This window comes from Bubalus kerabau, chromosome 4 (genome assembly GCF_029407905.1).
Source record: "Bubalus kerabau isolate K-KA32 ecotype Philippines breed swamp buffalo chromosome 4, PCC_UOA_SB_1v2, whole genome shotgun sequence".
Taxonomy (NCBI): Eukaryota; Metazoa; Chordata; class Mammalia; order Artiodactyla; family Bovidae; genus Bubalus; species Bubalus kerabau.
The window spans coordinates 96,532,763-96,553,149 of NC_073627.1; the positions used below are offsets into that span (position 1 = coordinate 96,532,763).

General features: G+C 41.5%; 1 protein-coding gene across 12 annotated transcripts in view; it reads left to right on the top strand.

Moving 5' to 3' along the window:
• The first annotated feature begins 5,902 nt into the window (after positions 1 to 5,902).
• MPDZ (multiple PDZ domain crumbs cell polarity complex component) overlaps positions 5,903 to 20,387 on the top strand; it is a 167,038-nt gene continuing 152,553 nt past the window's right edge. For all 12 annotated transcript variants that reach the window (XM_055578063.1, XM_055578069.1, XM_055578065.1 and 9 more), the window contains exon 1: positions 5,903 to 6,204. The gene's annotated coding sequence lies outside the window, so the exon portion shown is untranslated. The remainder of the gene's footprint in view (positions 6,205 to 20,387) is intronic.

Below are 20,387 nucleotides of genomic sequence, written 5' to 3' on the forward strand. Positions count from 1 at the left end.
TGGAAACTCTTGTCTTTCCTGCATTCCTAGCTATTCTTTAACAACTCCTACTAGATGACGGAACCCCGTGTGTTCCTAGGAAGTTGAAAGTACTGTTTAGATCACTGTGAATGCCTTAATATGTATGTTTTATCAGTTTGAAAGCTTTTAGTTGCAAATTACAGAAGACACAATTCACACTAGTTTAAGAACTAAAGGATATTTTTTGTCTCATGTAAATGAAAATAGAAAAGAGGGCATGGACTTCAGGTAAAGTGTGATCTAGTCATCCAGTGGCACTCTCAAAAACACAATTTCTTTTCTCTATTCTTTCTGTCATCACAAAGGAGGTGTATTACCTAAAAATTATGATATGACTTAAGCAAGTTCTCATTATGATTATTGCTTATTTATTTTGACTTTTTTTTTGGATGACTGATTTATACTCTAATAGTATACATGATGCAGAAGAAATACTTTACAGGAGAGAGATTCCAAATGTCATTCTAGCTGGTATAAACTCAAGTCAGATTATTTGGATGTGTTACACCCCAAAAACAAGCTCATCCTAAAGCTTTCTCTTAGCTTTTCCTCACTGCACCATAATTCTGTGGGACCATGAGTAAATAGAGTCAAAGTCAGACAGTCATGACCTCCCAATGCCCTTTCTTTCTTCCTCTGATAAGACCCAGTCTCACACACAGTATGCAGTGCCTCTCTTCTTCTTTTTTTTTTTTTCTCTCTTCTTCTATAAACAGTTTGTTATATGAAGAGAGACAGATTACTCTACATGTTCTCAAAAGAGATATAATTTTTACATTTTTCACATGCCTGGCATTCTCTCTCAGCCATTCTTTCCTCCTAATGGATTTCTTGTAGACATATATTTATTATCCTAACATTCTTCTTTTTTCAATCTTGTCTGTTTTCAATTATCAAAAGAAGTTAAAGATTGTTTAAAATAGCCTATTTTTTTCTAACATTGAACAAACAGAAGAAAAAAAAAAAGTATTCAAACTCCTTTCTTTTAGTTGAGAAACTGCTGCTGCTGCTAAGTCATGTCAGTCGTGTCCGACTCTGTGCGACCCCACAGACGGCAGCCCACCAGGCTCCTCTGTCCCTGGGATTCTCCAGGCAAGAATACTGGAGTGAGTTGCCATTTCCTTCTCCAACTAGAGGCCAGTTAAAATCATAAAGTTATCCAGCCAACACTGAATATAAAAACCTTTCTACAAACTATGCTGCTGCTGCTGCTAAGTCACTTCAGTCGTGTTCGACTCTTTGCGACCCCATAGACGGCAACCCACCAGGCCCTGCCATCCCTGGGATTCTCCAGGCAAGAACACTGGAGTGGGTTGCCATTTCCTCCTCCAATGCATGAAAGTGAAAAGTGAAAGTGAAGTCGCTCAGTCATGTCCGACTCTTAGCGACCCCATGGATTGCAGCCCACCAGGCTCCTCCGCCCACGGGATTTTCCAGGCAAGAGTACTGGAGTGGGGTGCCATTGCCTTCTCCTCTACAAACTATAATAAATAAAAAAATGAATATTTATTATATATTCCTGCTAATCCTTAGGCAGGAAGAGATGTAAGTACATCAACAAGTTTGCATTTAAATGGAGCATTATTAGTTAATAACAGACACAGCAGTTTAAAGATATGGAAATAAACCATTTGCCTACAATTAGAATTCCTCCAAAGTCATTTAGTCCTGGGAAAAGGATCTGGTTTGTCGCAAGTCTATACATGAGATTAAAATAATGAATTGGTTTAAAAGACACTGTTGTTCTGGTCTCATTTAGCAAAGCAAATTGTACGTGCCCACCTTAAATGGTAATACATCAGTGATCAAAAAAGCATTTTGTTTCCATTGCTTCTTCCATAAAACTATCCAGCACTGGGATGATTCCACTCAGGATCATCTCATTGTGTATTCATACACAATACTGACCTGGGGGCCCTGTAGTAACATCTACCAAGTGAGGGAGGGACTGGATCGCTGTCAGGAAAGCAGAACAAAGACTCTTTTGCCTGGGAGGCAACTTTCTATCTTGATGGATCATACATAGAATTTCCAGGATTTCTTTTTGGCAGACACTAAGGGTTTTGAGTAGACAAATTGGACCTTTCGCCAGTATCCGAGTTTTATAAACTTAATTGATATTTGTATCAATACTTGTTAAATTATTAAAAAATCTAGCTAATACTGGAAGTCCACAGAATTTTTCCCGTACAAAATTGGTCTGAACATTATTCAGATTTGATAGAAACAAATTAGTGTGCAGAATGCTTCCCTGGGAAAACAACTGGGATGCAGACAATGTGTCCAATTCCCTCATCATCAGATCTGAAGACTGTGCTTGACATGAAATAGAAAGAATAGAAGGAATCATTAATCTATACACAGGGAGTGAGTTTAAACCCACCTCACAGAGGAGAGCAGCTCTACTTTATCTGCTTTATATCTGGGCTTTTTCTGTAAGATTTTCTTTTAATTAAAAAAACATTTTTTTAAACCAGTGCAATAAACCACACTGTCTTGTTTCTACCAGAAAGCTTGTGTCTGGGTTAGAACAAGCATAAGAGAAAACAGCAGTAATAATATGGGTTTACTTCGAAAGGAGATGATCCTGAGTGGAATCATCCCAGTGCTGGATAGTATTATGGAAGAAGCAATGGAAACAAAATGCTTTTTTGACCACTGATGTATTACCATTTAAGGTGGGCACGTACAATTTGCTTTGCTAAATGAGACCAGAACAACAGTGTCTTTTAAACCAATTCATTATTTTAATCTCATGTATAGACTTGCGACAAACCAAAATATTAAATTTGTGTTTGCTTGAAATGCCATTTTGACTTTCAAGACTCTCAGAATACCTTTAGTCGCTAGGTATGGCATCATTTTCCTTCTGTACTTCTACAAACTAGTATTTCATGCACTTTCTTTACATCTGAGAATGACCAGATTTGGAAAAGGACAAATGGAAGGGCTTTGCTTTTCAAAGAGGAGGAATCATCTGGAATGTTTAAGCAATAAGAGAATTCTTTCCAAATGGGATACCTGGAGATGTCTCTACGACAAGAAAATGAAAGTTATATAGATAAATCATTCATTTCTGCATTCATGTATTTAGCCCATGTCAACTGAACACTAATTAGATATGAAACATTTTTCTGTGCTCTGAGGATAAAATGTGATGTGGGCACTTCTCTCAAGTAGTTTATGGTCTCAGAGAGAACGGAAAGATTGCATATATAACTAAATGCATAAACTAAATGTATAATTATAGAGTAGGATGAATACTATGGAACAAGTGTATAGATGAGAATGTATCTCAATGGGTTTATCCTAATTATGGGAAACATGGAGTAAAGTCCATGGCAGTGCTATTCACTGAAATACTGAACTGTGAAAGATGGTCTGAGCAGAAATATCATGGCTTCATTTTGAGTAATCTAGGTTTGAGACAGATATATACAGGAAAGTCAAATAAACACTCAGATAGATGAAGACGTCTGGATTGAAGATAACAGTTTAGGAATCCTTAACCAATAAATGATAAACCAGAGGTGAGAATGAACTGACTTAGAGTTAAAAAGAAAACAGGGCCTATCATTGAGTCTTGAGGAATTCCATTTAAAGATTAAGGAGTGATTAGTTGGCAAAGAATATCGAAGAGTGGTCTGACAGAGGCAGAGCAGCTTTGCAGCTAATAAAGGTGATGATTCTGGGTCCTTCTTTTGCCTGGGAAAAGTCCTAGCAACAGGTTTACATGGTATCGTAGTTTTGTAAAATTTTCACAAGAAGGATATCTTTGTTTTTCTTTTCTTAAAGCAGAGTCTCCAATTGTATGAGCTTCAGGACTCACGCATCTGCCTCTAAGAGGAAGGCGTAAAACCAGGAGAAGGTGATGCATGGAAAGACAAGGGGACGGGAACAGTTCAGGGAGAGAATGTGCAACAGTTATGGATGCACCTGAGAAGACAGGAATAGGAGGTGAGAAACATTTCCATTGGATTTAGTGGATGGAAGATCACTGTGTCCCTAGTAAAGTCCCTTCAGTGCCCTGATGGGCCAGGAAGCCAGGTTCGGTTAGTTGGTTTCAACAAACTTAACTGTGAAGTAAAAGAGGAAAGTGTGGTAGCTGATGAGAAAGGAGCTGCTCAGGAAGGTTATTTTCTTTTTTCCTTTGTCCCTCCATCCTTCCCTTTCTTTTTTCTTTGCTTCCTTCCTTCCTCCCTCCTTTCTTCTCTCTCTCCTTTCTTTCTTCCTCCTCTTCTGTCTCTCTTTCAGAATGGTGAAACCTAAGAGTGCTGATTAAAAGGTTACACAACGAAGAGGTGTGCTGAGGAGACAAGGGGAAACCTTAAGCTGAGATGAGTTTTCCACTTATTATATCTCAACTTTTATTTTCAAAAGACTCAGAGCAAATGAATATCCATATACTATGAAGAAATCTAGTCAGTATTTTTGTTTCACTGGTGGGAAAAACTAGACGGATTCATAATGTTTATAAAAGCACAAGGGTCCTTGGGCTGAGGATACTCCATCCAGGGCACTGAGGTCACTTTACTCAATTCCTAGTCATTTGCAGGCAAATGTTTTATTTTGTAACTTTCTGCAAATATCCATTTAAAAACTCAAACCAATTTCCCCCTGAAGTCTTGTCTATTTTATAACCTATTTCCCCTCAAATAGTTGGTAAATATTGTAGAAATATATACAAATCGCTTTTTAAAGACAAATAAAAAATTACAATTCTGCCAAGGAAAAATAGATTTTTAATTCAGGATATTAAATACATTCTTTAAACATTCTAATTGGGCTTTTGTGTATCCTTTAATGTATGCCCTAATGTTATACTTATGTATTGAAAAGGGAGCAATTTTCTTTCCCAGACAAGATTCCTGGGACTCATGAATCGAGGATTTCAGAAAGATAATCTTAATCGGCACAAGTTAGAAATAAATATGCTTTTTCTGGCACCTTGTAATTCTGAAGCCTTCTTACATTTTTTTTCTTTGTGTCTTTTAGTTCCATTATTGTCAAAAAATGGACACTGATGAAGTAAAAGTTACTTTTTTACAAAGTGAGATTAGCGCCCAGGCATCCTCATTAAAGTGCTTCTCATCACTGTAACAAGCAGAGAGAGACAGTCAGACTGTGAGAGAGTGTGAGGGAGAGAGAGACAGTGTGTGTGTGTTAGTCGCTCAGTCGTGTCCACCTCTTTGTGACCCAATGGACTGTATGTAGTCAGTCCAGGAATTCTCCAAGCAAGAATACTGGAGTGGGTGGCCCTTTCCGTTGGGATTAAAAAGAAAAAAAAGAGGTTCTCAGATTTAGAAATAGGGCCTACCAGTTCCCAAAGGTTGCCAGATTCAGCAAATAAAATCAAGGCTGCTCAGTTAAATCCGAATTTCAGATAAACAATTTTTTAGTGTATAGAAAGTGAAAGTGAAGTTGCTCAGTAGTGTCCGACTCTTTGCGATCCCATGGACTATAGCATACTAGGTTCCTCCGTCCACGGGATTTTCCAGGAAAGAATACTGGAGTGGGTTGCCATTTCTTTCTCCAGGAGATCTTCCCGACCTAGGGATTGAACCCAGGTCTCTCGCATTGTAGGCAGATGCTTTACCGTCTGAGCCACCAGGGAAGTGTGTAAGAATTCAGTGTAGAAGAATATTCCAAATATTGCATGGGGCAGACTTGTCCAAATGAACGCTTCTTCTTCTTCTTCTTCTTTTTAAATTTGACATTGGAATTAAACGGGGCTTCTCCCCAGCAACCTCGCAGAGCCCACTCCCCACATCCCAGCCGAGGGCCCGCCGAGCTGGTTTAAACCCCGGCCGGCCGGCTGGGCCGCGCCCCCTGATTGGCCGAGGCGCGCCCGCCGCCCCGCCGGCCGCAGGCGTCACGCAGCCCTGGCGGCCCGAGCCTCGCCGCCGCCAACGCCGCCGCCTCCGCGGCAGCCCCGGTCGGCGCAAGTGCGGCGCGAGCAGGGGGAGGGGGCGACGGAGGCTGAAGCTGGCGTCGGGCCGCCGGTGGCCGGGCGGGATTAAGTTTCTCGGTCGCACGGGAGCGTCTGTGCGCGTTCATCCCGAAGCTCCTCCCCGGGCCGTTACTTCGGGACAGAAGAGAGCAAGCGTGGGCGAGGCGAGGCTCCCCGCGTCCCCACCCTCCGCCCCTTTAGCGTTCCCGCCGGGGGCGGCCGTCGCGAGCCGGGTAAGCGGCGCCGGGGCCCGGGCCGGGAGGCCGGAGCGCGCCCCCGCGGCCTGCGCGCGCCCCGGCTGGGAAGGTGCGCGGGTGCCGGGGGCTGGGCGCTCAGGGCGGGCGGCGGGAAGGGTGCGCTTGCCCCACCCCGCGCTACCGAGAAGCCGCTGCTTTGGCTCTTGAAAAGAAGGGGAGTCTGGAAGTTTCCTTTGCGACTCGCCAGGTTCCCGAGCGGTTGTCCTGGTTCTTTCAGCCACTTCCCTCCTCTTCTGCTCTTGTTGACTCTAAGAGGCTGAAAAGTTTCATCTTTTCGTTCGCCTGTTAGGGCATAGTAAGGGTGCCAGGGAGGGGAAGTCCCGGGCCTGGCACGGGCGCCTGTTGCTGTTCGCTGCACTGGCCGCGCCCCAGGCCGGACGCCCACTCCATCGCTCCGCGAGGGTGGGCAGGGGATGGGGATGCGCCCCTAGACTGGCGATCCTCGCCTCAGCTGCGGCGGGGCACCCAGAACCGGCGGCTCACTGGTACCCGCCCCCACTCTTCACCCCTTCCCCTAGCGCCCGTGCCCTTAACATCTCGTGTCCGCGTTGGTGGGCGCATTTTGCTCTCTCCTCCTTCCACTCTGCCCCCCACCCCCAGCCCGCGCCAGTGGGGCGCCTTTGTCTGCAATTTCGCAGCCTCGGGATGCCGGATGTTTCTAGGGAAGCGCTGCTCTGAATACGCTGTGCGTGTATGTTTGTTTCACCGGTGGTGATGGTGTCAATTCTTGCTTGCGTTCTTACAGAGGCACAAAGGCTGGGCTATTCTTTCCTGTAGATCGCGTGGAAATTCAAGCTGGGACTGCGGAGAGGAGGAGGGGTAGTGCGAAGGCCGAGGGTGGCCGCCTCTGCTCAGTGTCCGGGGGCGAGTCGAGGGCGGCGGGACGTCTCCCTCCATCTCCGCGGCTAGGGGTGCTGAGGTCGCTCTGCTAGGGCAGAACCTGGGTATGGGCACTATGTGCCCTGGGCAGAATGGGAGCGGGTGGCAGCTAGTGTTTCAGAGATACCAGATGAGAGGTCCTTACTTTCCCCGGCCTAGAAGGAAACCTCTCCAAGTTCTTTTGATGTCGAGAGAGGAATAATCTGAAAAGTGGCCAAACTTGTCATCCAGCTTTGTTGGACAGCTGTGGCGTAAACATCCCTTTTTGTGTTTCTCTGGACATTTCTCATTTAGGTTGCCTTTTAAGAATAAATAATATCCAGTCTGAAAAACTTACAAGGTGATGGCAGTGGGATTTCAGGATTACATGTACATTTGGGTATAGGTGACTAAAGTGAACTTTATATAAAATTGCATCATCTAAATTTGCTTAATACTTGCTTTAGCCCTTGGTAGAATTTAGGCAGTTGAATTAAAAAACCCCACAAAACTTGAAGTTCCTTGGCTAGAGTTCTAATGCAATGCAAAGCTCAAGATGAATGCACCTGCACCCTTGCCTGAGGGAGGGGCTGGAAGCTTTGGAGGGTTCTGGAGATAGTTTTGTCTGGAGAGCCCAGATTTCCTGTTTGATAATGGGCTAGTTTACACATGGGCGACATTTATCTAGACTGGGCTGTACTGCATACTCTGCTCCTCACAGTTGACAGGAAAATCCTTAAAAACAGAGATTTGTAAACTTAAGGGCCATGGGCCAAATCTTTCTGCCGCAGCCTGTTTTTTTCCCCTAAAGTTTAAGAGCTTTGGATGGTTTGTACACTTTTAAATAGTCGAAAAACACAATCAAAAGAATAACATTTCATGACGTGAAAATTACATGAAAATCAAATTTCAGTGCCCATAAAGTTTAATTGGAGCACAGCCACATTCATTCCTTTTGTCTGTGATGCATTCTTACTCTTGGTATCTGCTTTCACAGAAGCAGTGACATAGTTGACTGGTTGCATAGTTGAGATAGAGATGGATAGCCTTCAGAGTCTGAAAAGTTTACTGTCTTACTTTACAGAAAAAGTTGCCAATCAAGATCAGGCTTCAGAAGTATCGCTTACATATTCCCTCTTGTGATGAGTGTATTGTTTAATTTCATTGCCTTTTAAGTCCTGTTTCTGGTATCCTAGGAAATGGCAGACTGTTCCCCAGTAGTTGGACAAGTTAATGTGTTGGATTTTCTCATTTCCATGTTTCACTCTCAAAAAGTTTTCTTAACCTTTTGGCATCTTTCTTTTTTAGAATCTAGCCTAAAGTGGGGTTTCTGATTAGCAGAAACTATATATTTAGTTATTTTAAGTTTAATATAGATAGCTATATCTCAAGGTGCTCTGCAGTGAGTTCTGGTGACTTCCAGTTACTCTGCTACCTGAGCAGTTTTGATAACTATATCTTTATTTATGTAGAGAGAAGCAGAGGTTAGGGGATGTCATAAATTCCTTTCCACAAGTGAGTTGTCACTTACACAAAGGTATTTTGGGGGGCTCCTTGACTCATCATCGCTCGTCTTGCCTACCTTATTTGTAAAACAAACAAAAAATCGATGAAGTTTATCTCAACGTATTACTACTAGATTGCTCACATGTGATACCTTCCCTCCGGTTTCCTTGGCTCTTTTCAGTATTTCTTTTCCCTTCACTTGTTTCTGGTTTCCTTTCTTCCTTTAACACATTTCATTGTATTGCCTGAGCCCAGTGGTGGTTGTTGCTGGGGAAGGGAGAGGTGGAAGTCAGGTTTTGTTGTGTTCCAAATTTCTGGCATGTAGGCAGTGCCCTGTTTGGTCCCTGCAGTCCTCTTTGCGTGTCAGGTAACTTTTGAATGCATAAATACGGTGTCAGAGTAGAGGCTGTCCCCAGAGTTGACTACATGTCTGCAAGGCTTGGTGCTCTGAGATATTTATGGAAGGCCTTGAAATGTAATTTGGAGAAGACAATGGCACCCCACTCCAGCAGTCTTGCCTGGAAAATCCCATGGACGGAGGAGCCTGGAAGGTTGCAGTCCATGGGGTCGCTGAGGGTCGGACACAACTGAGCAACTTCACTTCACTCACTTTGAAATGTAATTTCACATTGATTCAGGTCTTCAGCTGCTGTGACCTCCCCTGGAGGGACTCTGCTTTCCAAAGAAATGCACCCATTGTCTAGGGTTTAGATTAAGGGATTTGAAGCTGGAGAGTAGTAATGAATTGCCTGGAAGATACTGTCCTGCGTTAAGAGCCGATGATTTTCTCCAGATTACATCTGAAGTCTGATGTCATAGACTTGATTCAGGTTGAGTTGCTCCATTTTGTATATTTACAATATGCACAAAGCCCTCTGTGCTTTTCACAAAAGATCTTTGGGCAGAGATAACATATTGGATTGGAAATGTCCCTATATGTTATTAGAGCAAGATACACATCTATCAGCCAAAGATTCTGTAATTGAGTGAAGAAGTAAACACCTTCCTGTACAGTTCAGGTGATGGTGCATGTGAATGGTGATATAGCACCAGTTGTATTTTCTAAACAGTCACATGTGCTCTTAAAACACATTTGGCCTAAAGTAGCAGTTCATTTGATATTGTTATTAATACATTGTTACATAACATTATCAACCCCATCTTTATAACAAGAATGGAATTATTTTGTCTTGTAAATTAGTTTCTTGCATAAAAGAGCATCAGTATAAATACAATTGGAAATGACATGTAGTATGGTGAAGTTGATATACTGTGCTTAAATAATTATAGTGGATTCCACATGGGTGGGGGCTTCCCTAGTGGCCCAGACAGTAAAGAGAATGCCTGCAGTGCAGGAGACCAGGGTTCGATCCCTGGGTCGGGAAGATCCCCTGGAGAAGGAAATGGCCACCCACTGTAGATTCCTTGCCTGGAAAATTCCATGGATGAGGAGCCTGGTAGTCCATGGAGTCACAAAGAGTGGGACACGACTGAGCGACTTCACTTTCATTTTCCACATGGGCAGCTAAGAATAAGGAGATGAACTGTTTCTAGATAGAGAAAACTGATACCCTTGCTTTCCTGTGAGATACTTCCCAGGAAGGTCTAAGATAGTCATTCATTGAATAGATAGTAATAGATTAGCAGATATGAGAAACTGAATTAGGCACTGGAGAGAGCACAAAATAAACACAACGTTCCAGAAGATTACTGTCACATTCTGAAGTACTGGAGGTTAGAACTTCAGCATATAAATTTGGGGGGACGCACAATTCATGATAGATTCTTACAGACACCGTAAGGCTCTCTCAGACTGTAGGTTGTAAACTCATGAGACCTTGAAGAACTGGACTGTTTCGGAGTCAGGGAGGGAAGTCCTGTAGGAGGCTACTGTGGTGGTGTAACTAAGCATTACTTTGGTAATTTGATGTTTGGAAAGAAAGGAAAACTGTTATGTGAGGAAAAGGGTATTTTATCTTTGGTCTGAGGCCACTCATTTTGTCTCTTCTGATGTTCACTGGGAAATTGGCCTTTTCTTTTTGTAGACAGAATTAGTTTTCTTTTTAAGTGTTTCATAAAAGCATCAGTTTTCTTAAAATATTTTTTCTCTCACAAAATGAGTAAAACATTAAATTTGGCAAAGATGAACTATTAGCATTGTCAGCATCTTGTGATGGTTTTGGAGTGTGATTAAAACAGTATAATTTGTTATTTAGATTATATTGGCCTGACAATTGTGTGTATATCCTGTGCACATTTTTGTGGGCAAATATTTGGCATAGTCTTTTTGCCCCCCAGAAATTTATTCTCCATTTTGAAAAAATATAATTTAAAAAGTAATTTATATCCTATATCATAAAATAAAAAAGCTTTTTTGAAGTGATGAAATTATATTTGTTAGAGAAATGTTAAAGCAGTTCTTCCAGATTTGGAGAACTGAGTTTTTTTTTAAAAAGGTAAAACAATACTTAAATTCCTGCTTTTTTTCTTCTTGACTGTGGTGGTTAAATTTGTTTGGTCTAGGGAATTGTTATCTATATCTTCGTTTTAGTTTATTTACATCTGCAAAATCAGCATTCATTATTATGCTATTGTAAACCAGTCTACCTCCATATCTGAGGTGCTATAAATAAATGCAGGAGGGGAAAGTGAAAAGTAAAACACTTATAAGAAAGGAAATAAAACAGAAACATCAGTTACTAGACAACAAAAAACCAAAACAAAAACTTAAGGAAAAACCTATTTCGCTTGTGCTGATGATTTAATGTTGACAGTAAGAATACATTTAGGAATGCTTTCCATTTACTCTATTACTTATGTTTTAAAACATAAGATAGTTTTTTCTTTTAGTAACTTACTTTGATGATTAAGAAAGCACATTGAAAAATATGGATGACATAGACAGGTGCAAAGAAACTGAAAACTTAGCTATAGTTCTCTCACCTAGGTGCTGCTGCTGCTGCTGCTAAGTGGCTTCAGTTGTGTCTGACTCTGTGCGACCCCATAGACGGCAGCCCACCAGGCTCCCCCATCCCTGGGATTCTCCAGGCAAGAGTACTGGAGTGGGTTGCCATTTCCTTCTCCAAAGCATGAAAGTGAAAAGTGAAAGTGAAGTCGCTCAGTCGTGTCGGACTCCTAGCGGCCCCATGGACTGCAGCCCACCAGGCTCCTCCATCCATGGGATTCTCCAGGCAAGAGTACTGGAGTGGGGTGCCATTGCCTTCTCTGCACCTAGGTGCTATCCCTCCCTAAAGAAAACAAGTATTTTGTGAAATGAGGAAGCCCAGCTTGTTTTGATATACAAATGAACAAGTACAACTGTTGATCAGTAGTTTTCACTAATTGTCATTATTCTCAGTGAGGATAATTTGAGATTATTAAACATCCATACATTTGAATTGACATTAACAGCATCTGTTAGAAGCAGTGTCTCTTGACTCTTTAAAGAGGTATAATATGGCTGAGCATCATGTGGTACACAGGATGCCAGTGGAGAAGGCATGTTTAAATCTTGATCTGGGCTTAAAAGTAAATGTTCTTATAGACCTATATAGTTAATTTTGGATTAACTTTACAATATGTAATTAGGTGGGCCCTAGTATGCCTTCGGAGAAGGCAATGGCACCCCACTCCAGTACTCTTGCCTGGAAAATCCCGTGGACAGAGGAGCCTGGTAGGCTGCAGTCCATGGGGTTGCTAAAAGTAGGACATGACTGAGAGACTTCACTTTCCCTTTTCACTTTCATGCATTGGAGAAGGAAATGGCAACCCACTCCAGTGTTCTTGCCTGGAGAATCCCAGGGACAGTGGGGCCTGGTGGGCTGCCATCGATGGGGTCGCACAGAATCAGACACGACTGAAGCGACTTAGCAGCAGTAGTATGCCTTGCTTCAGGGACCTAGCTGAAGAAAATGATAATGGGAATCTGTTATCTAGTGCTCATAAGACATCACTAAACGGACAAAACTGTGACAACAGAACCATAAATACTAAAGATTATTCTACAGTTGAAAAGGTCCTCTCTGATCTATACAAGGAATGGCTAGCTTCTCTTGTATGTTGCTAGTTCTCCCCTTCACCAACAGGTCCAGTTTGTCTGAGGCTTTACTGGATAATGTTGAAAAGGTTTAAGTCAAGTATCCTGCCTTTCTCCCCCCATCCACCCCAGGCTTTTGAAGGTAATTTGTTTTAGTAAGTCAAACATGAAGTCTGCCTCTGGGCAACATTTATTTCCTACTTTAGCACTGGAGGAGCCTCATCTATAGGAGTCAGTGAAGTTTTGACTGACATTGACCCCCTGCTTGACTACTTCATTCATGATTTATCTGGGAGTGGTGAATGTATTCATGCTATTCCCTTTTAGAAAAAGTACAGTGCTGGAATGCCTCTTTATACTGATTAAATCTGCAGAATATACATATATGTGTGTATATTTATCTCTCTTATCAATTAATTCAGTTGCTCAGTCCTGTCTGACTCTTTGAGACCCCATGGACTGCGGCAAGCCAGGCTTCCCTGTCCATCACCAACTCCCGGAGCCTACTCAAACTCATGTCCATTGCGTTGGTGATACCATTCAACCATCTCATCCTCTGTTGTCCCCTTTTCCTCCTGCCTTCAGTCATTCCCAGCATCAGGGTCTTTTACAGTGGTGGCCAAAGTATTGGAGCTTCAGCTTCAACGTCAGTCCTTCAAATGAATATTCAGGACTAATTTCCTTTAGGATGGACTGGTTGGATCTCCTTGCAGTCCAAGGGACTCTCAAGAGTCTTCTCCAACACCACAGTTCAAAAGCATCAATTCTTCACCACTCAGCTTTCTTTATAGTCCAACTCTCACATCCATACATGACTATTGGAAAAACCATAGCTTTGACTAGATGGACCTTTGTTGGCAGAGTAATGTCTCTGATTTTTAATATGCAGTTTAGGTTCATCATAGCTTTTCTTCCAAGGAGCAAGCGTCTTTTAATTTCATGGCTGTAGTCACCATCTGCGGTGATTTTGGAGCCCATAAAAATAATCTCTCTCATTGTTTCTATTGTTTCCCCATCTATTTGGCCTAAAGTGATTGGACCGGATACCATGATCTTAGTTTTCTGAATGTTGAGCTTTAAGCCAACTTTTTCACTGTTCTCTTTCACTTTCATCAAGAGACTCATTAGTTCTTCTTTGCTTTCTGCCATAAGGGTGGTGTCATCTGCGTATCTGAGCTATTGATATTTCTCCCGGCAATCTCAATTCCAGCTTGTGCTTCATCCAACCCAGCATTTTGCATGAATACTGTGCATAGAAGTTAAATAAGCAGGGTGACAGTACACAGTCTTGACATACCCCTTTCTGATTTGGAACCAGTCTGTTGTTCCATGTCCAGTTCTAACTGTTACTTCTTGAACTGCATACGGTTTCTCAGGAGGCAGGTCAGGTGGTCTGGTATTCCCATCTCTTTAAGTATTTCCCACAGTATGTTGTGATCCACACAGTCAAAGGCTTTAGCGTAGCAATAAAGGAAAAGTAGATGTTTTTCTGGAACTCTCTTCCTTTTTCGATGATACAGTGGATGTTGGCAATTTGATCTCTGGTTCCTCTGCCTTTTCTAAATCCAGCTTGAACATCTGGAAGTTCATGGTTCACGTACTATTGAAGCCTGGCTTGGAGAATTTTGAGCATTGCTTTGCTAGCATGTGAGATGAGTGCAATTGTGTGGTAGTTTGAACAGTCTTTGGCATTGCCTTTCTTTGGGATTGGAATGAAAATTGACCTTTCCCAGTCCTGTAGCCACTGCTGAGTTTGCCAGATTTGCAGGCATATTGAGTGCAGCACTTTCACAGCGTCATCTTTTAGAATGTGAAATAGCTCAACTGGAATTCCATCACCTCCGCTAGCTTTGTTCGTAGTGATGCTTCCTAAGGCCCACTTGACTTTGCATTCCAAGATGTGTGGCTCTAGGTGAGTGATCACACCATCATGATTGTCTGGGCCATGAACTTCTTTTTTGTATGGATCTTCTGTGTATTCTTGCCACCTCTTCTTAATATCTTCTGCTTCTGTTTGTTCTATACCATTTCTGTCCTTTTTTGTGCTCATCTTTGCATGAAATGTTCCCTTGGTATCTCTAATTTTCTTGAAGAGATCTCGTCTTTTCCATTCTATTGTTTTCCTCTATTTGTTTGCACTGATCATTGAGGAAGTCTTTCTTATCTCTCCTTGCTATTCTTTGGAACTCTGCATTCAAATGGGTGTATCTTTCCTTTTCTCCTTTGCCTTTAGCTTCTTTTCTTTTCTCAGCTATTTGTCTATAGCCATAGCCATATATCTATCAATATCTTTCTCTGTCTAAACAGTCCCCCTTGGCCTGAATTTTTCTCCCTAGGCTGCTCTGTTAAATTCAATGAATATCTGTTGTGTGCTAAACTCAGGATGTTTAGGCTCTCCCCTTTTGTCAAGGAGTGAGGAGGGCTTGTTTAAGTATTTTACTGAGGTATTAATATAATGGAAGTTCACATGTGATAAACTTCATGTATTGAAATTGTATAGCTTGTTGAGTTTTGGCCCTTGTGAAACCATCCTGGCGGTCAAGACTGAGCATGTCCATCCCTGGCAGATTTTTTTTCATGTCCCTTGGTAATCCTTTCCTGCCTTGCCTACTTCCCCATCTCCAAGTAACCACTGATCTGCTTTCTGTCACTATAGATTAGTTTGCATTCTCTAGAGCTTTAAATAGATGGAGTCATACAGTGTGTTCTTTGTGTCTGACTGTTTTGACTCTATTTTGGGTTCATCCGTGTTGCCTTTACTTGTGTTTTTTTACTGTTTATTGCTGAGTATTAATTCATTGTATGAATATACCATTCAGAGTTTTTTTTTTAATAATTCAGGATTCTCTTATACTTCGTTGTCTTGTAGTGTGCTTGTTTGGTTTCAACTGTGTTGGGTCAGACTTTTGTATTTGGTAGTTTTGCTCTATCTTCTTAAATTCCTGTCCCTTTTTGATCAACATAAAATTTGAATACCCCTATTTAATGTTAGTTGAAGTTTCAAAATATGTAAGTTATGTTTTGTTTAAAAAAAAATGCCTAGTAAATTGTAAAATAAGGAGGTTTAAATTTTTCTAATTTTTGAAGATGTCCGCTAATTAAAAAAAAAGTTGCATGAGTATTGAGGCTTTCCACAAGCTTTTGTATATGACGTTATGAAGTCACTCTTAGTATTGAGCCTCGAGCTTTATTCCAGAGTACTTGCTTAGTTCTCCTGACCTTTGTACATATTTTTGGTAGCTCTTATAATTTTTGAAAGTTTTATTGGTTACTTCTTTTGACAACTTTATGTAACAATCATACAGTGAATTGGATAACAAAGGAGTAATTTGGTGCCCGAATTAGCCAAATAATTGCCCCCCAGTGTATGTTACACCTAAGATCATTGGACACACCAGGAATTGGAGAAGGGATAGTTATTATTTTATGAAAACATGTTATTCTTACTGGGGTCATTCAGATTTCTCAGGCCATTTTTAACGTTTATATGTTTGTTGCTACTTTCTCATCACTTGATTGAAATTTTGTTAACAACAAAAACTGCAAACCCCAGAACAACACCATTTAAAGCAGGTACACTCTCTGGATTATTACAAAAGTAAAAGTTTGTTTATAATCTTACTTTTAACAGCCCTTTGAGTGCCATAGTAAAATACAGTTAATGTATGTGATTAAAGAGTAGATGGGTTAATTAAGAGCAAATAGTCATGTTTATTGAAAGAATAAGATCTTTTAAATTACTTTTAGAGAGAAAATACCAGGTTGTTAGGATGGCCATAGTGAGGCCTATGGAATTACATAAGGTAACTAAATAGTGTAGCCTGTTATAATTATTTCTGAATTAGTAATTAGGGGATTGAATTGGTCCACAGTACTTATCTTATATGGCTAAGGTTTGTGTTTGAGTAGGTTCATATCACTTTTGACTTCTTTGTATAATTCTCCCTTAGCTGAGCCACTTGGAATCTGGCCAGCATGATGGGAATGATCAGCTGATTTTCCTCAGTGTGTCTTCAGCAGTGTAGACTATCGCTGCCTGAGGAGCTTATCAGGTGCTTTAGAGACTGGCATCTCTTTGCTGTCAGAGGGATACTGCATTCTCTCTAGAAAGCCTTTAGTACAGGTTATGAAAAACATTGGTTTCAGTTACTGTGGACAGACTTTATTTTTGAGTGTTTGCCTGTTCAGTTAATGGAAGATCTAGAGGTGAATTTGTTTTGGTTTAGTATGGAGGTCGGAGAAGGCACTGGCATTCCACTCCAGTGTTCTTGCCTGGAAAATCCCATGGACGGAGGAGTCTGGTAGGCTGCGGTCCATGGGGTCACTAGGGTTGGACACGACTGAGCAACTTCACTTTCACTTTTCACTTTCATGCATTGGAGAAGGAAATGGCAACCCACTCCAGTGTTCTTGCCTGGAGAATCCCAGGGATGGGGGAGCCTGGTGGGCTGCCGTCTATGGGATCGCACAGAGTCGGACATGGCTGAAATGACTTAGCAGCAGCAGCAGCATGGAGGTAAATAAGAGAGCCTGATCACTGATTTTTTAGATTTTTTTTTTTCCCCCATGTTTTGCGTGCGTGTGTGCTCAGTTGTGTCCAACACTTTGCGACCCTGTAGACTGTAGCCCACCAGGATCCTCTGTCTGTAGGATTTCCCAGGCAAGAGTACTAGAATGGGTTGCCATTTCCTACTCCACGGGATTTTCCATAAGGGACTGAACCTGCGTCTCTTGTGTTTCTTGCGTTGGTAGGCAAATTCTTTACCACTGAGCTCCCTGGGAAGCCCAGATTTTCCATATATGTAGATATTATTTCATCTTGGATCTGGCTGGAATATTTTGATTCCACTAGGATTTTGAATTTTTCTTACAAATAATTGTTTGATGTCTAAGATATTTTGATCTTCTGTATTTAATTTGACTTGATTAAGGTTATCTTCCATAAGTCAGGGACTTGCCTTGTGTCTCAGCTGGTAGAGAATCTGCCTGCAATGCCAGAGGCCTGGGTTCGATCCCTGGGTTGGGAAGATCCCCTGGAGAAGGGAACGGCTACCCACTCCAGTATTCTGGCCTGGAGAATTCCATAGACTGTATAGTCTATGGGGTCGCAAAGAGTTGGATTTGACTGAGCGCCTTTCACTTTCCATAAGTCATTTGTTATCACATTGGTATAGGAACCAAAGTGATGTCAAATGTGATGTTAATGATGACCCTTATTTAGGGTCAGCTAAATAAACAGTAACCTGGCCTAGACTGTTGGCCCTGGTGGGAGTTTTGTAAGTACATGTTGAGAGTGATAAAGCATGAAGAGCCCTTACTTCTAATGGATTTTTACCCCAAAGTAATTCTTATGTTCTATTTTTAAATGTCTGTGTTTCCCAGAGTTCCAGTCTCTGTTCTCTCCTTAATCTCTATTTTCTCCCTGATTAATCTTCTTTATCTTCAGCAACATCTTTAGGCCAGGGATTCCCTGATTTATACTTCCAAATTTTTTTCTCCTTAGATTCACTTATGTAATTGATTCATTCTTTCAGCAAATATTTATTGAGTGCCCACTTTGGGCCAGCCACTGTTTCTGGAGCTGGTGATATAGTCCAGTGAGAAAAAGAAATCAACAACATTTAAAAATACAAACAAAAGTTCCTACCCTTATGGAGCCTAAATTCTATTATATCCTGTTTTCTAGACATTTCAAGCTCAATATGCCCAAAAGGAATGCATTTCTACCCCCTTTCTCTAAGTGACATTTCTTTTTCTGCTCTTTAAGCTAATGATGCTCTGGTATTTTTAGTTTCCCAGATTAGAAATGCTGAGAGTTGACCTCTGCTGCTGTCATTCAAACATTACACCTGTCCCAAACACACAACTAGTGGTCATTGGTCCTTTTAATACTCTCTAATGTGTGTGTCTGTATCACCTCTCTTGTTTCTTGGCATTAATCTTGCTCACATTTCCGCATTCCCACCCCCTCCACCCCCCACCCTACCCCAGGTCTGGGCTGTTTTTAACAACCTAACGTCTGTTTGTTCTATTATTAGTTCTTTTCTATTTTTTAAAACGTATTTATTTATTTCTTTTGCTGTGCCAGGTCACAATTTGGTTGAGAATTGTGGGATTTTTTCTTAGTTATGCCGTAAGGAATCTTCAGTTGAGGCTCATGAACCCTCAGTTTGCAGGATGGAACCTGGGCCCCTTATGTTGGAAGCGCTGAGACTTAACCACTGGACCTCCAGGGAAATCCCTAGTTCTTTTCTATTTTTGATGAACTATGTAGCCTATTGCCAGAATTTTTTTTTCCCCAGAAAACAAATTTTAGTAACTCCCCCTCTTCCCTGCCACCCCTGCCCCATGTATCTAAAATTCACTGCTCTCCCCCTGTAGGGCAAAGTCCCACGAAGGCCATGAAAACATGGCTTTCCTCTCCTGTCTAGTGTGGCAGCCTTGTGCTACAGAACCATTGTCATTAAATTATGTGGCTTTGTTGTCTTAGCAGGTGTCTTTCCATTTGTAAGAGATGCCATTCCCTCTCCTGGCTATCCCTCATATCCCAAGTTGCAGGTCTTTCAGAACGATTCACATGTCACGTTCCCAGTTTTTTTTCTGACTCATTCTGATAGCATTGGTTCCTTTTACTCTCCCAAAATTTAGCACATCTTGTTGCAGTGTAAATATGTACTGTTTTCTACAAAATTGAGAGCTCGGAAGCAAGATACCTGTCTTTATTTTTCTTTGCCATATGGTTTAGTGATAGAGGCAGATAGTACAGTTTGTTTTTTTTTTTGGGGGGTGCTTAAAGTTTATAGAATTTAGGATGGCTTTCTTAAAAAAACAAAAACACAATTATGAATGCAAAATTAGATGTGAAAGTATGTATTTATTTGTATGAGAATGGAAGTATCTGGTGCAAGTATCTTCCTGCTGAATCTGCCTGTGCCTTATGCTTCAGGAAATGTAAGTGCTTATTTAAAACTTGCTAAAATAGTGCTGTGTATATATAATTTTTTATCGTTATTGATTTTCTGAAGTTAGGGATAGGAAACAACAGCATCAGTCAGCCATTCTGATGCCAATACCATTGATATTAATAATAATGCCTAATGCTTCTGCTAAGTCGCTTCAGTCGTGTCCGACTCTGTGCGACCCCATAGACGGCAGCCCACCAGGCTCCCCCGTCCCTGGGATTCTCCAGGCAAGAACACGAGTGGGTTGCCATTTCCTTCTCCAATGCATGAAAGTGAACTGTGAAAGTGAAGTTGCTCAGTCAGGTCCGACTCTTAGCGACCCCATGGACTGCAGCCTACCAGGCTCCTCTGTCCATGGGATTTTTCCAGGCAAGAGTACTGGAGTGCGGTGCCATTGCTTCTATAACTTCCCATTTTCTAAACATTTTCACATACTTTATCTCAGGAGATTCTGATAACTGACTCAAAAGATAGTGACTCAAATGTAATGAGTTTTACTGTGTTTGGATACAGGAAGATTGAGTTGCAGTTCTTCCTTTGAGATCAGATTTTACATTGGCAGGGAGATGATTCAGTTCTTCTGGGCATCTGTGACCTTAGTCAGCACGCCCTCCACCTCCTGTTAGCCTGGCCAATGTTAAGGACTTTTCTCAGGGCTTTCTAACTTGCTTTGCTGTCCTTCAGCTTTCTATTTCTTCCCCCTTTCAGTTTCTTCACCTCAATATTTCTTTTTCCTTTCTTCCTGTTCGTTTATCTCTGTCTTGTCAGACACCACATCTATTCCCTCTCCGTCTGTC